Source organism: Colius striatus, chromosome 1 (assembly GCF_028858725.1).
Source record: "Colius striatus isolate bColStr4 chromosome 1, bColStr4.1.hap1, whole genome shotgun sequence".
Classification (NCBI taxonomy): Eukaryota; Metazoa; Chordata; class Aves; order Coliiformes; family Coliidae; genus Colius; species Colius striatus.
In genome coordinates, this window is record NC_084759.1 from 167,216,065 (window position 1) to 167,230,881 (window position 14,817).

Consider the following 14,817-nt stretch of genomic DNA (forward strand, 5'->3'; position numbering starts at 1 on the left):
CAAACACGAGGCAGTGTCACCAGTTTGCCCAGCAGATGTGCAGTGCCATCTGTGTCCACAGGCTGAGGAGCCTCTGTACCTTCCAGCTGAGGGCGAACTCTGCTTCTTGGGGCAATTTGGGTATTTATGCAAGCTGGGTTTTCCTGGCATGTTGAAAGGTGCCAGTATGACTTGACCCGCTGAACTTGCAAGTTATGAGCAAGGGGTTTTTTTTCTAACCTTCATAATAAGCTGGATTGAATGTTATTTTAAATAAAAACATTTGTGTGTATATTGTGGTTTTGAATATAATGGGAACAATCTGTTAGCCTGTTCAGAGTTGGGGCAGGCAGAGGTAGGTCACTGCAGTATAGCCCCACAAAGGATTTTCTTGTCTAATGTGAGATGAGGCATTTTTATCTTCCCTCGACTTTGCTTCAGCCAAACTAATAGAGTTCGGAATAATATTATATTGTGAGTGGCTGACATTTGCTCTGGAAAATTATGTGGCATGACTTGGTACAACTATTAATCTTAACTATCCTGGGTTGAGTTGGGGTGCTACTATAGAAGGCTGTACAGTCATGAGAAGAGTTCACACGGGCAGTAATGCTGTCTTGTCTGAAAGAGTCGAGACAATTTTTCAGTTCAGACTGATCAATCAAGGTATTATTCTGCAGTTGTTTTGGGTTTGGGTTTTTTTCCCCCCTAGTAAGTTTTTGTTTTAAGCTCCGATTCACCTGGATGTCAGTACACCTGCCTTTCTGTGTGTCTTAAAAACGGAACGGGTTTGGTGAGGGGGAGTTTGAGTAACTGAACAGCTGCAGCTGATAATGATATCCATTGGTTCTTTGTGTGCCATTGCCAGTGTTACATAATACTTTAAATAACTGGTTTTTTTTTTAAAGCCATAAAATAAAGTTCTGTGAGGATATTTGAAATCATAGGCGTAAATCATATTCATGTGCTATACCTGAGAAGATTACCACTGGAAATCGGGGACCTTTCCCCCATTAGTTTATGCTGCTGCTTTCCCTTTTTCAGTTTCTCTGGAAGCAGAGTATCTACCCAAGTTCTTTGGGGCACTATGGCAGCAATGCTTTGTTTGACTACAGCATTCTGTTGAAAGTTTGTATGTATTCTTGGTGTTATAAAATACTGTGATTTCCTTAAGGACTGGGATAGTAATACCTTTTTTTGGTGGGTGCAGAGATGGAGGATGATTAAACATGAAGGAGAGAAAAGATGCTGACATTCTTGCTGTTGCCACATGCTTTTGGTAGCTGCTTAATGTGACAGGTCCAGTATGAGCGAAGAGAAATCTCCATGGTGGAAGAGCTGATGTTTGGCAGCCACGTTGCCTGGACGGGCTTGGGGCTGCTCGAAAGCTTCCAGCAAGCCCAGTGCTTCATGGGCACTGGCTTCTGAACTTTAACATTGTCACGAGCTGCCCAGACAGTTTTGCTCTTTCACAAGCTTCTGCATCCTCTCTTCAAACCACTGACTGCCTTGCTGGCCCCAGATTAATGATTTGCTTTGTGGTAGCTTTCAACAACAGCAGCACAGAGTGCACGAAGCCTGGCAGCCATGGGGGCTATCTGCAGAATCACAGAGTGGTAGGGGCTGGAAGGGAACTTGAGGGATTATCCAGTCCAACCCCCTGCCAAAACAGGTCCCCCTAGATCAGATCACACAGGAACATGTCCAGGCAGGTTTTGAAAACCTCCAGAGAAGGAGACTCCACTGGGCAGCCTCTTCCAGTGCTCCCTCACCTGTACAGTAAAGAAGCTTTTCTTTAAGTAGAACTTTTTGTGTTCCAGCTTGTGCCCATTACCTCTTGTCCTTAGACTGGGTGGTACAGAAAAAAAGACTCACACAGTCCTCTTGACATGCACCTTTTAAATGCTTGTGTTAATGAGATCCCACCTCCAGGCTAAACAGCCCCAGTTCCTGCAGCCTTTCCCCACAAGGAAGATGCTCCAGTCCACTGATCATCTTGGTGGCCCTGCGCTGGATTCTCTCTAGAAGTTCCCTGCCAGAAGCTGCTTTTGTATGAAGCAAGGTGCTCTCTGAAGGCAGGTAAAGAGAATACTGTATTATTTCACACAGCTTGATACCATTTGCACATCTGAACACTGTAAGATTCACTTCAATTTCTTGAAAAGAGTTAAAAGCAAAAATATTTTACTATGAACAGCCTTCTGGTTGATTAAATTGTGTCATTCTTACTGAAAAAAAGAAAATCCCCTAATTTTACCAACTACAAAACTCTTATTTTTGTATGCCAGAGATAAAAGGGAGAATTTTTAAATGACAATTACATAAAACTTTTTCTGACCTGTTTATGGTGAAATCTCCTGACTTGGAAGGTTCATTAAATCAGAGGCTCTATTTCTTTGACATTTCTGTATTCCCTATATTTTGCAATTGATCAGTTTTCCCTTTTGAACTACCACTTCCCTGTTTTGTGTAGAGAATTGAGAACATGGCTCACCTTTCCTTTGGAGAGGAATGTCCCTCTGGGGTGGATGCTTGTTCAGGACGTGACTGGTTTCCAGCCCTTAAGTCTAAGTACACTGAGATATGGGCTAAAAGAAAAAAAAAAGCAAAGAAAAAAAAGGTATATACACTTAGTCTTTGTGGAGAAGAGCAAACTTACTTTTGGGTTCAGCTCTTACCTTTAGGATTCTTCTCCAGTAGTTAGCCTAGAAATGTAATCATAACCTAACCTTAAAAAATATTCCAGGGTCACTGCTGTCCCCTCTGCTCTTTAGGTGAAAGCCTGTAGCCCCAAGAAGCGGCACAGTCTGTGTTGTGGGCTGCAGCTCCAGTGCTGGTGGTGGCTGCCAAGGTGTCCAACCTGCTTCAGCCTTGCCCCAACCGCAGAAGGTATGGCCATCCAGCCACCCTGCTCAGGCTGCTGCTGCGCATTGACACCTCAGCCTTGGATGTGCAGTTATTCAGGACATCTTTCAGCTATCCACAGTTTTAATGCGCTCTGTAAGCATAACTTGCCCTTGGATGATTCTAAGAGTGATCTCTTGCTGCAGTGGCAGGGACAAGGGGCTCGCTGGGGGCAGCTTGGGATAATATGTTACCTCGGTCAGAACCACGGGCAGCGATATGGTCAGGCATGCACTACTGTTCTAACAGCCTTTGGGATTTTCTCTTTCCACTGGTTCCCAGAGATTTATCTTATGCTATTATTCTAATGTTTTTGTGTTTCTAAATATGGACTGGCCTCCACCCAAAGTGAAAGTCAGGTGTGCATTGACATGTGTGTGAACTCAGAACTCAAAATGCCACGTAAAGCATAGAGATACTGGTGTGTCAATAGCCTAAAATTAAAAGAATGGGTTTAGAAAATCTTGATGCTTAACTCTTCTTTCTCCAGGCCTTAGCAAACCTACATTCTACCCCACATGAATTCCATCAGAATATTTTGAAGGCACTCACCCCAGCCACAGGGAACATGTTTATTTGAAGCAAAGTCATCCCATTTGTCAGGTCACTGATTCACACATACAGGTAGTTTCCCTTTTTTAAAAATGTAACAAAACAACAGGTTTTAAAACGTGTAGGGATGCACAGTGAGACTAGATTGAAACTCCATCCTGCATACGGCTCTGGAGAATGGGAGTAATCAATTTACATGACAAGGTCATGCTGATTCTGTTTGTTGATTTGGGTAGGGATTGAGTCACCACAGACTTCTAGAGGTGCTGGGACTGAGTGGAGGCAGCCTCTGTTCCCCTGTGCTCCTCTAGCTGCCATTCCTCCCCCTCTGCTCTGCCCTAGTGGGGCCTCACTGGAGTACTGTGTCCACTTCTGGGCTCCCCAGCTCACGAGTGATGGAGAACTTCTGGAGGGAGTCCAGCACAGGGCTACCAGGATGATCAGAGGACTGGAACATTTCTTACATGAAGAGACTGCTAGACCTGGGGCTGTTTAGCCTGGAGAAGACTGAGGGGGGACCTTATCAGTGCTTAAAAATAACTAAAAGTCAGATGTCAAAAGGTTAGGGCCAGTGTTTATTGTGTAGTTCCCAGTGAGAGGACAAGGGGTAACAGGCACAATCTGGAACATGGGAAGTTCCACTAAAGTATGAGGAGAAAGTTCTTTATTGTGAGAGTAGCAGAGCCCTGGCAGAGGCTGTCCAGGGAGGTTGTGGAATCTCATTCTGTGCAGGTTTTCACATCCTGCCTGGACACATTCCTGTGTGACCTGATCTGGGTGAACCTGCTTTAGCAGAGGGATTGTATGATCTTTCAAGATCCCTTCCAACCCCTACCATTCTGTGGTTCTGTTCCTCACTGCCTGACCCCTGCTACTCCCTACACAGAACCTTCCCACCGGCTCCCTGTTTACCAAACTGGTAGTACTTCATTTCTCTAGTGGAAATTGTGCAGCCTAAACGTGGCCTTATTCTTTCATCCATGCCTGTTTGGTTACTGACCATTAGGTTTTGGGCAGCTATAAACAGAAAGTATCGCTAACAGGAACCAGTCACAACCAAGAGGAGTGTTCTGTGGTATTACAAGTCTCTACCCAACCATGTTGGCAAGAGGAGGTAGGGCAGTGCAGTATTTTGTTCAGGAGCATAACTATTTGACGGCATAATTCTGTAAATTTTATAGTTTCTGTTGTTACAACAGTCACCTTTCAGAGCCCACAGTTGGGTGATTAGGCACACCATGTAAGAAGATTAAGGAAGATTAAATTCTTCCCTTGCATATATCTCCTGGACTTCACTGGAATTGTGTTTCTCTGAGCCTGTACTTTATTTGTGTTCTGTTATGTAACAAATCTACCATTAGCACTAGAGACTTCCATTTTTCATTGCTAAATTTATTTCTATGCTTGTTTACGTTAATCTGGCCCCTTGTGTATTTATTTGACAGTGTTCTTTTAAGTCTCACATTAAGAGAGAAGCTACTTAAATGTTCAGTTGCAAAAATCTCTTTAATTATCTTGAAATCTAAGGCTTTTTTTCTTTGTCAGCACTACACCCAAAGATTAAATACTTGCTTTATTTACTATACCATTTATCACATTATTACTATTAAGACTGAACAAATCAAGAGAGTAATGTCTGAGTTTATAACCAGTAGCTTTGGAAATGCGTTGACTGTAATTAACACATTTATAATTTTGCAGTATCATTTTGTGTGAGGCATCATTTGTATTCTACTGATGAAACTAGAAATAGATGTTTGAATTTAGGATTATAGCAATTACTTGTTTCTGAGAATATTAAATTAGTAATTGCTTTAAGAATTTTAATGTTAGCATTCCAAAGCTAAAAATGATAGCAAAAGTGTAATAGTTTTAATATGTAATAGCTCCTTCTTTATTAAGGGGTTCTCTAGAACACCAGACTTTGAAAGCAATGCTTATTCCTGTGGTAGATGGAGCAGTGTACTGGTTTTTAAAAGCAGTCCTGGCAAAAAGAATGTAAAATAGTTTTCCAGGGGAAAACCATTCTTGCTGGTTCAGCAAACAGCTTCTGTCTCTTGAAGTCAGCCACAGATAAAAGAACAGTTACATGGAGGCTTGGGTTCAGTGCAGGATTAAGGGCACATCAGTAATATTGCCTCCTGTGTGGCTGTGTCTTAAGCCACCTACAGTAGAACTCACGGGAAAATACAATATTTCCATCTAAGGTATTTTTAAAGAGTCTTTTTTTACCAAACAGAATCTCTAACCTGTTTTTATTCTGAGATTCCCAGTAAAATAATCCAACATGGTGGTCTTTGTTTTGATAATAATCGTGACCTACTTTCAGTGGGTGTCTTTTTTCCAGGCTAAGCATCTGATTAAATATTACCTTCAAATGTGAATGCGGGCAGTGAACACATGGCGGGGATTTCTCTGTCTATGTGGGGAAAAGGCGGCTCCAGATGAGAGCTGCATCTGTTGAGATTTTAACACTAGACTTGATACGTGTCTGGTGGCATGCATGAGGGTTACATTTAGGCTTTTGGAGCAATGAAAGTCACTGTACAAACTGCTGGCTTATATTCACAGGACAAATAAACCGTACTGGATCTGTTTCCTAAGAGTAGAAATACTCTGAGGCTCTTGATTGCCAATGCAGTACTGAAAAAACAACAATTACATAATGCTGCAAAAAAAAGAACTATCTGTTATCAGTGTTGCCTGTAATGGAGATGTTTATTGGCATGAGGGTTTTTTAATGTACTGGCATTAGGAGTACAGGTGCCATTCCTGTCGGTACTGGGGTAGCTCAGCCCTTGCTCTCTAGCAGTCATCTGTTGCCTCCCGGTTAAGCTTTGCTGGTACACGTGGCTTCAAGAATTCTGTCTTTTCAGCATGACTAGTGGGTTTTTAATTCATAGAGCAATTGCTGGATTTGTGTATGTGAAATCTTTCCTCATCACTTGCACATCTGAAAGGTTAGGACTGTGGAACTGTAAAGAGGGGTTTTAGTAAGAGTACCCAGCACTTCCCTTTGTGAAAGTCAGGTTGTGGCATTTGTCCTTCAGCCTGGATGTTCTCTCCCCACACTGTACAAAGATTGACTGCTTCTTGCTGACTTATGTGGACAAATATTGGCCAAGCAGTTCAGTTGTTTCCGGAAAACAAGTTAGAAAAGATACCTTGTTTTAGCCTTTGTTTTGTACAACTGAGCTTTTATTTAGTTGAGATTCTTTGCAATGCCATTGCTTCACTGATGGGAGCACAGTTCTCTACTGAGAGAGCTAGGAGATGCAAAAAAAAATCTGAACCTAAACCCTTTAGTTCCTGTTTTGGGTCTCTGAAATGCTAGGCTGTTCACTCTGATGACACTTAGACCCTGAAGAAAACAGAAGCTGCTTGGTCACATATAAAAGAGATCCTTCTCTGCCAGTCTTCTTACTGTGGTGTTTACGGATGAACTTGGGCAGCTCAGTAAACCTTGCAAGCTGGGATATAGTGGGTTCCAAACAGGCGGTGCTTGCAATGAAGCAATTGTTCTTTCTCTGTAATCTGAGGCATTTTTATCACCTTGCAGAATTTTTCAGTGAGACATTTTTTAAGCCTTGGTGGTTATCAGTAAGTGTTATCAGCACTTTTTAGTTCTAGGACTTACCTCTATTTCAAAAGTTTGCCACCTTGGCCATAATCCCAAGAATTGCAGCAGATCCATGGCTTGGATCTATGAAGAGGACCCAATCTATAATTAACTAAAAAGCAGGAAGTTTTCTTCTCCTGTTTTATTGCTTCTGCTTGACTGTAGAGCTCATGAGACAGCGTCATACAGTAATAACTCCGTGGTTGTGTGGGTGGAGAGACAAGAATAAGAGAAGACGAGATAAGACACAATTCAAAAGGAACAGAAGGGGAAAGATGCAAGTTGAGTGATGAATAGAGCACAGAAAATTACTGTTATGTAGAAGGAAGGATATAGAGTCTCAGGTACATGAATGGGAAGAAGCAGCCCCAGCTTCTTCACTGCCTGAAGATGCAGGAGCAAAGGGAAGATATTAAGTTGTGCTCTCCCATAGAAGACAGGCAAAAGATGGTTGCCAAATGTAAAAAAATAATAATCCATGAAACTGATTTTCTCCTGTGCTGATGTAGGTGAGTAGCTACATTGGAAATCCTTGGGAGCTGTGGAGACAGCCTGTCTGCCTATCCCAAGGCAATCTGGGGAGTAATCTTGCAGCAGCCTGAGATAACGATTCACATTTCTGTTCCTAAAGCTCAGACTGTGGGGGTGGGTGCAGAAATTACTGGGTGTGGATCCCATTTATTTAGATAGTACATCCTTCCCTCACTGGCCTGAGCCTCTGGAATGTGCTTTGATCCTTTGGTACTTCCAAGGTACAGGCTGGAGTCATCAATAACACTGTGTTTTCCTCCCTGGCCTGGGTGGAGAGAGGCTCTGGACTTATGCTGTTGATGCTGACATGTGCTCAGGGAGTACTGTGCGAGTTCGTGGTTCAGGTCATACGGTGGGTAAGGCATGATTGTAATGTGAAGCTGCTGGGCTCACTGCTTTGAAAATAACTGGGTAAACTCTATTAAAGTCATAAATCATCGTCTGATAAATTTGCCACCTGCTAGGCTTTAGATAATTAATCTAAATTTAGTGTTAAAGCACAGAAAGCTTGCCTAGGACCTCTAAGCTTGTTTTTCATGGTGAAATGCAACAGCAGTTCAGTGCTTTTAGTCTCATTGAATTATAGAGGAAAATTAATTGTCTTGTGTAGTTCTGGCTTCTCATAAGACTGAGAAGTTTCAAGAGAAACACTCATTCTAAAAATCATGGATTTCCAGCATCTCAAATACCAATCTCATATTGGTAGTTACCTTGTTTGTTTAATAACTAGTGTTCACAGCCACTGAGTTCACTCCTAGTGAAAAGAGCAGGTTTTCACTTAGAATCATAGAATGGTAGGGGTTGGAAGGGACCTTTAGAGATCATCTAGTCCAACCCCCCTGCAGAAGCAGGTTCGCCTAGATCAGGTCGCATAGGAACATGTCCAGGCAGGTCTTGAAGACCCCCAAGGAAGGAGACTCCACAACCCCTCTGGGCAGCCTGTGCCAGGGCTCCCTCACCTTCACAGTGAAATAGTTTTTTCTTATATTTAAGTGGAACTTTTTGTGTTCCAGTTTCATCCCATTACCCCTTGTCCTGCTGCTAGATAGAATAGAAACCTCTAATCCAAACGTATCCAAGTGATTAGAAACAGAAGATACTAAATTTACTGGGTACCAGGCCATTAAAATTAACTACTTAGTAATTTGGAGCAGAAGGTGATCAATGAGGATCAAAGATGATTGAACACATGAGCGAGATCATAGATTGTTCTCTTGCAGTTGTATTTAACATATTTGAGCTTTAACCATTGATTCTGTGGTGTCCACAGGGTTTTCTAAATCCAATTAATGTCTGATCTTAAAAATTCTTTCTTGATTCAGCAACTGCCTGACGTTGGCCATAACATTTGAACTGCAAACACCAAAATATGATTAAAAAATGTGTTAAACATCTAGGGATATCTTGGAGATCTGTTACTGTGAACCCCTGGAGAAAAACAATGTGTTTTGTCTTCTGAAGTTTTGTAACAGTGTACACCCAAGCTTAGGACTGGATCCCGAACCAGCAGCATTTGTGAGTTTAATATGTCATAAACTGTACAGCTTTTTAACAATTTTCCTGTACTTTTTGGCACTGCTCAGGTTTATAACAAAGCCCAAATATGTGTTGAAATGCAGAGAAATTAATTTCTCATCGTTATTCCCTCTGGATTCCTGTTGTCAGAATGAGTGGGTGTTCACGTCAGAAGGTAGAATAAATGCTACCACCTTGAAATGCTACTTCTGCAGCTCTTAATGTTACTGTACTTGTCATTGTGAGCTTTCTAAGTGCTCCAGCTTTGAGCTTGGAATGAATTTGTTCCACTTGTAAAAACATCCACATCTGTGGGAAGGTGAGTGTACCTTCCTTTAGTTTCCATCATGTGACTTGTATTTTCCCTGGCTAATCTCCCTCCCCTGCACGGTTCTGATGTGCCACGTGACACTGGCCGTTGTTTATGCATATTCTTTTCCTCAAGGCTGAGAGCTGTCATGTTTTGTTACAATCTTAGATGTCAGAGTTTCTCTTGACTTACTACTTTTATTTTAATCACCCTGTTAAGAAATTACTTTATGGTAAGAGTAATTGAATGATTCAGTGGTGAACAGCAGACATGAATATTCCATTTAAAGAAGGCGAGTGCCAAGGACTTTCCAGACTTCTCGCAGTAGCAAACAGCTAAGGATTAATATTTTGATGGTAACAAGTTGATGATAACTGCATTATCCTAAAATGAATTTTGTTTACCATATATTTTCAGGATGATTTTACAGTTGGACAACATCACTGTATAATTAATTTGTTGCTATAGGTATAATTGGTGCAACAGGAACGCAACAACCTACATTTCTTGTAAAAATAAGTAACCAACAGTGGTTTTCTGAAGGAATAGCTGTTAAATATCATGGGGTAAAGACAGCAGCTGGAGGAGGAGGCATAGGTTAAGACCCCAGGGTTTTGTCATCGCTGGCGCTGATTTACTCCAAGCCTGGAATAAGTCACTTAATGCCCGTGTGATTAATTTTTCATCATGAGATAGCAGTGGGCTTCATAAAGGTTTCAGACTGTGCTTTAAATCTCTGGGAATTCAAAGATGGATGCAAATGGAATCATTGTGTGTTAAAAGAAAAACACCAATATATTAGACATTCTCAGTTACCTTTTCATAAAGTGTGGAAAACTGTTTCTGCCAGGATTGTGGATATTGTAGATTTTGTTCTTTTACCTCTGACTAATGTAGAAAAACTGAGACATTAACGAGGAAGCAGACACCATTTCCTATATTCCTTTGCCCTCTAATGTGATAGAAGTTCCTTCAAATATGAAGGATTTCTGCATGCAGTATGGTGGAATGTTTGAAACACAGTGGTTTTAACAAGCCCATCCCTTTCCCCCGATGCAGCCTCATATTTGTTCTTGTGTTTCCCTTGAGGCATTGCACATGACCTGAACTTCAAGCCTCTTGGAACAAGTAGTGACCAGAATATCTGGCCTAGCCCAGCCAGGAGAGGTAACGGTGGGTTCAGCCCAAAGTCCCTTGCCAAGGTTGAGGTGGTCCAGGTGTCCAACAACACAGCAATTTGCCTGCAGCTGCCCAAAGAAACACCAGAAGGAGCAGGTTGAATGCCTGTTTGCTCTTTTGTCTAAACCTTCATGCCCACCATCTAAAGATGCCAGTGTTCACTTCACAGCAAAGAATAACTTTGCTTTTGGAGAGCTAATCAGTGGGACATGATGTCAAAGGCACCACACAGCATCTTTGTGGCCATGTGACTGCATTTCCTTGGCCTCCACAACTGTCCAAAGGTCCGGCAGGGAGGGTTTGTAGTATAATGGTCACGAACTACATCACCTTCTCTATAGCAAGCTGACTAGGAGTCTTGTCATACAGCCTGGCACAGGCTCTCTCTACTAATACCAATGGAGGAAAGTGTATGGGAAACCACTGCATGGGAAGCTTTTACTTTTTCCTGTTGTCATGGTTTAACCCCAGATGGTAACTCAGACCCACACAGCTGTTCCCTGACTCCCTCCCCAGTGGTGAGGTGGGAGAGAGAATCAGAAAAATTAACAGTGAGAAAACTCTTGGGGTGAGATAAAGACAGTTTAATAGGTAAAGAAAGAGCTGCACACAAGCAGAGCTAAACAAGGAACTGGTTCACCACTTCCCATAGACAGGCACGTGTTCAGCCTTCTCCAGGACAGCAGGGCTCTATCACGTCTAACAGTTACTGAGGAAAACAAACATCATCACTTCAAATGTCCTTTCTTCCTTCTGCTTCCCGCAGCTTTATATGCTGAGCATAACACCATGTGGTCTGGGATATCGTTTTGATCAGTTGGGATCAACTGTCCCAGCTGTGTCCCCTCCCAGCTTCTTGTGCACCCTCAGCCTGCTCACTGGTGGTGTGGTGTGAGGAGCAGAAAAGGCCTTGACTCTGTGCAAGTACTGCTCAGCAATAACCAAAACATCCCTGTGTTATCAACACTCTCTTCAGCACAAATCCAAAACACAGACCCATACCAGCTACTAGAAAATTAACTCTCCCAGCCAAATGTTGCACACTGTGTAGCCACATTTTTAATCAATTAGTTCCTTACCCCAAGTCCAGGTGTGATTTTTGAGGGAGGAGCCCACGTGTGTTGCGCACTATCCATGTAACACTGCGTGATTGTATTACAGCAAAACAGCAAGAGACGGAGCCCATTTAGTGGGTTATATTTGTCACAGAATTCCAAGGTGTGCTTCTGTTAATCACCAACACAGGTAAAGTCTTGATTCTCCTTTGCTAAACTTTAGTAATCATTAAATAGTCTGTGTTTTATTACTGCCATTAAAACAATGAGTCCAACACCTGCGCATTACTAATTTATCTGTGGAATTTTGCTTCTTTCACCTTAAGATATCTGAAAGCACTCTTTTTTTTCCCCCTTCAAAGTGTAGAAACTTTGTGTTTACACCATCAACAAGTCCAATCCAAACCTTTAGAATAAGGTAACCTGTGGTCTGGGATCCTAATCTACAGTTTTCCAATTTCAATGCATCTGCCTTAATACACACAGCAGAAAGAAGCAATTTGGCTCAGATATTATCCCACTGGACCAAAAGCAACTTTTTTCTTTTGTCTGTGAGAGATGATTTGAGTTGAGGACTGAGGAGTGACCTCATTAATGTTTACACATACATAAAGGGCAGGTGTCAGGAGGATGGAGCCAGGCTGTTCTCAATGATGTCCAATGATAGGACAAGGGGCAATGAGAATAAACTGGAACATAAGAAGTTCCAAAGAGATACAAGGAGGAACTTCTTCACTATGAGGGTGATGGGGCACTGAAACAGGCTGCTCAGATGAGTTGTTGAGTCTCCTTCTCTGGGGACATTCAAAACCCACCTGGATTAGTTACTGTGACCTACTCTAGGAAGTCCTGCTCTGGCGGGGGGGTTGGACTAGATCATCTTTTGAGGTCCCTTTCAGCCCTTGAGATTATGTGATTCTGTGACTGCATTAAAAAGCTGCCTGATTATCCTGAGGGTTATATGGGAATGTCAGACAGAACTGAATTGTGCCATTAGCAACTGAAACCCCAATTTTCTTCTAACAAAGAGGCTGATGCGTACTGTGTTTCTTAAAACAAGCAGCAGATTGGGGCTAAAATCTGAGTGCTGCTGCAAAGGACATTGTTCGGAGAACTACGACCACAGCAGTGTGCAGGTGACATTAAACATCAGAGCATTGATGGAACTGGGAAAGATGGGAACCTTTTTTTTTCTGTTTTGCCGTGGAGGAGGGACAGAGTGGTCTTAAGCCCTGTTGTGCATAGCTGGAAAGCTGCTTTGCCTTACTGCCTGCTGCAAGAAGTCACTTGCAGTGTTTTGCGCTAATATATAAAAAAATCAAATCCCAGAGTACAAATGGAAGAGACAAGGACTGTATAGTCCTGGAGCTTGAACTCCCCTACGTGTTTTGTGAGCCACAGACCTTGTCTGGGGTTTAAGTTCCATTAACTTATTTCCAAAATTCAAAGTATTCCTTGGAACATGGATTCCTGCAGGATGGAGCTTAGAAGGGTTCAGGTTTATGAGCAAGGGATGGATCGGAAGGGCTGATGCTCAGCTCAGAGCCGATGAAGTACTTGCATTGACTCCACAAATCTGCATCCATGCTGTAAGTGGCGTGAAACAGGAATAGGAGTCGGGGATTGGGCTGAGGGGGCCTATTTGCATTTGTCTGGGGTTTCCTTGTGAGCACTGTGCTTACTTAGTGAGCCAAGGGTATGCTCTGTGTGCTGGCCAGTGGCTCCCGGTTCCTGCTGAGCTGCCGGAGCTGCAGCAGCCAGAAGTGGCCGTGTGCCCAGGGTGACGTGCCACCACGGCTATGGCACACCGAGGCCAGCAGGCTCCTGTCGGCTGCGGTACCCGGCGCTGTGGAGCCTGCCAAAGAACAGAATCTTGAAAAGAAACAACAGTTCGTGTTGGTAACGAGAACAGATGTTGACCTCAGATGGCACATCAGCTTCAGGTGTCCTGGATGCTCTTCACTGTGTTATGCAAAAACAGGCACATTTGTACGGAATGAACTGAGCTCCCTTCTAGCTCTTTCTTACACTAGATGAAAGAAAGTCTCTTTCTTTTCCCATTCCCTGGAGGCCCTTCTCCCTATCCCACAGATGGGAGACCAGGTAAAAGTTGTACACGCTCCTCAAAGTTGTTGGTCTGTTTGAAATGTCATCAAATGATGGAGGAACCATGAGTCCTGAGAGACTTTGCAGGCATTTACCTGGGAGGTGTCATCCAAGAGTTAAAGGATTGGAGAGCCCCTTGGTCTGAGCTAGTATTCCTGCTGTTGTCTTCTGGTGCCCTTCTTCCTGTCCCCTTCCTTCTTTGTTGTTAATATGTTTTTGCAAACTGCTTTCTGTCAGCTCTCACCAAAGCATCTGATCTCCTCCAGGGTGCTTCTTGCTCCTGGTTCCTTCAGTTCTTTGAGGCTGAGAGGAAAACCAGCTCCAAAGTATGGAATAACACGGTATTTTTTTGTGCTAGACAGGGTTTGGATTTTCAGGTTTTTTAATCCCTGCTTGTCTCCAGATTTTAGATGTGACATTATGTGCCCCCTGATTTGTCATAGGCCAGCTGGGTCAGAGGGAACCATAAGCTCTCCCTATTTCTCACAACAATTACATAGTAAATCTAGGTTTTTGGATGTAAAAGAAAGGCAGACTGCAGGGCTTGGTGTTTCATAGCTGTCTAGGCAGGCTGCCTTTCAGTTCACATTAGTTTTCTGTGACACACACTGGCACAGCTCTGTCCATGGCTAACATTGCTGCTGAGATTGGCTGGGAGGAACATAGGCAGAAATCTGCCAAACACTTGCTACTAAACACAGGCCAAGAAAGGCCTATCTTCCTGATGGTTATTCATAGATGAGCAGTTAAAATTCACATTTGTGCATAACCGAGTTGCATCTCCCACTGACTTTGTCCACTTTCCTGCTTGCATTGTGTACTGCATTTATTCAGTGTTTTTTTGTCTCGATACAGTTGTCGGTCACAAGAAACAGCAGAGGAGAAAGTTCTGTCCATTGCAAAGCCACAGACTGAAAATAATGACTCTCCTGGAAGAGGCAGTGGTCGCTGCTGAAATGTTTCAACTCTCTTCATTTACTAATGGTGTAAAAGTTGGCAGCTCTTTAAACTGATGATGGCCCTCTAAATTCATCAAGCTTTTAAGTTTGTTTTTTAATAAGTAATCC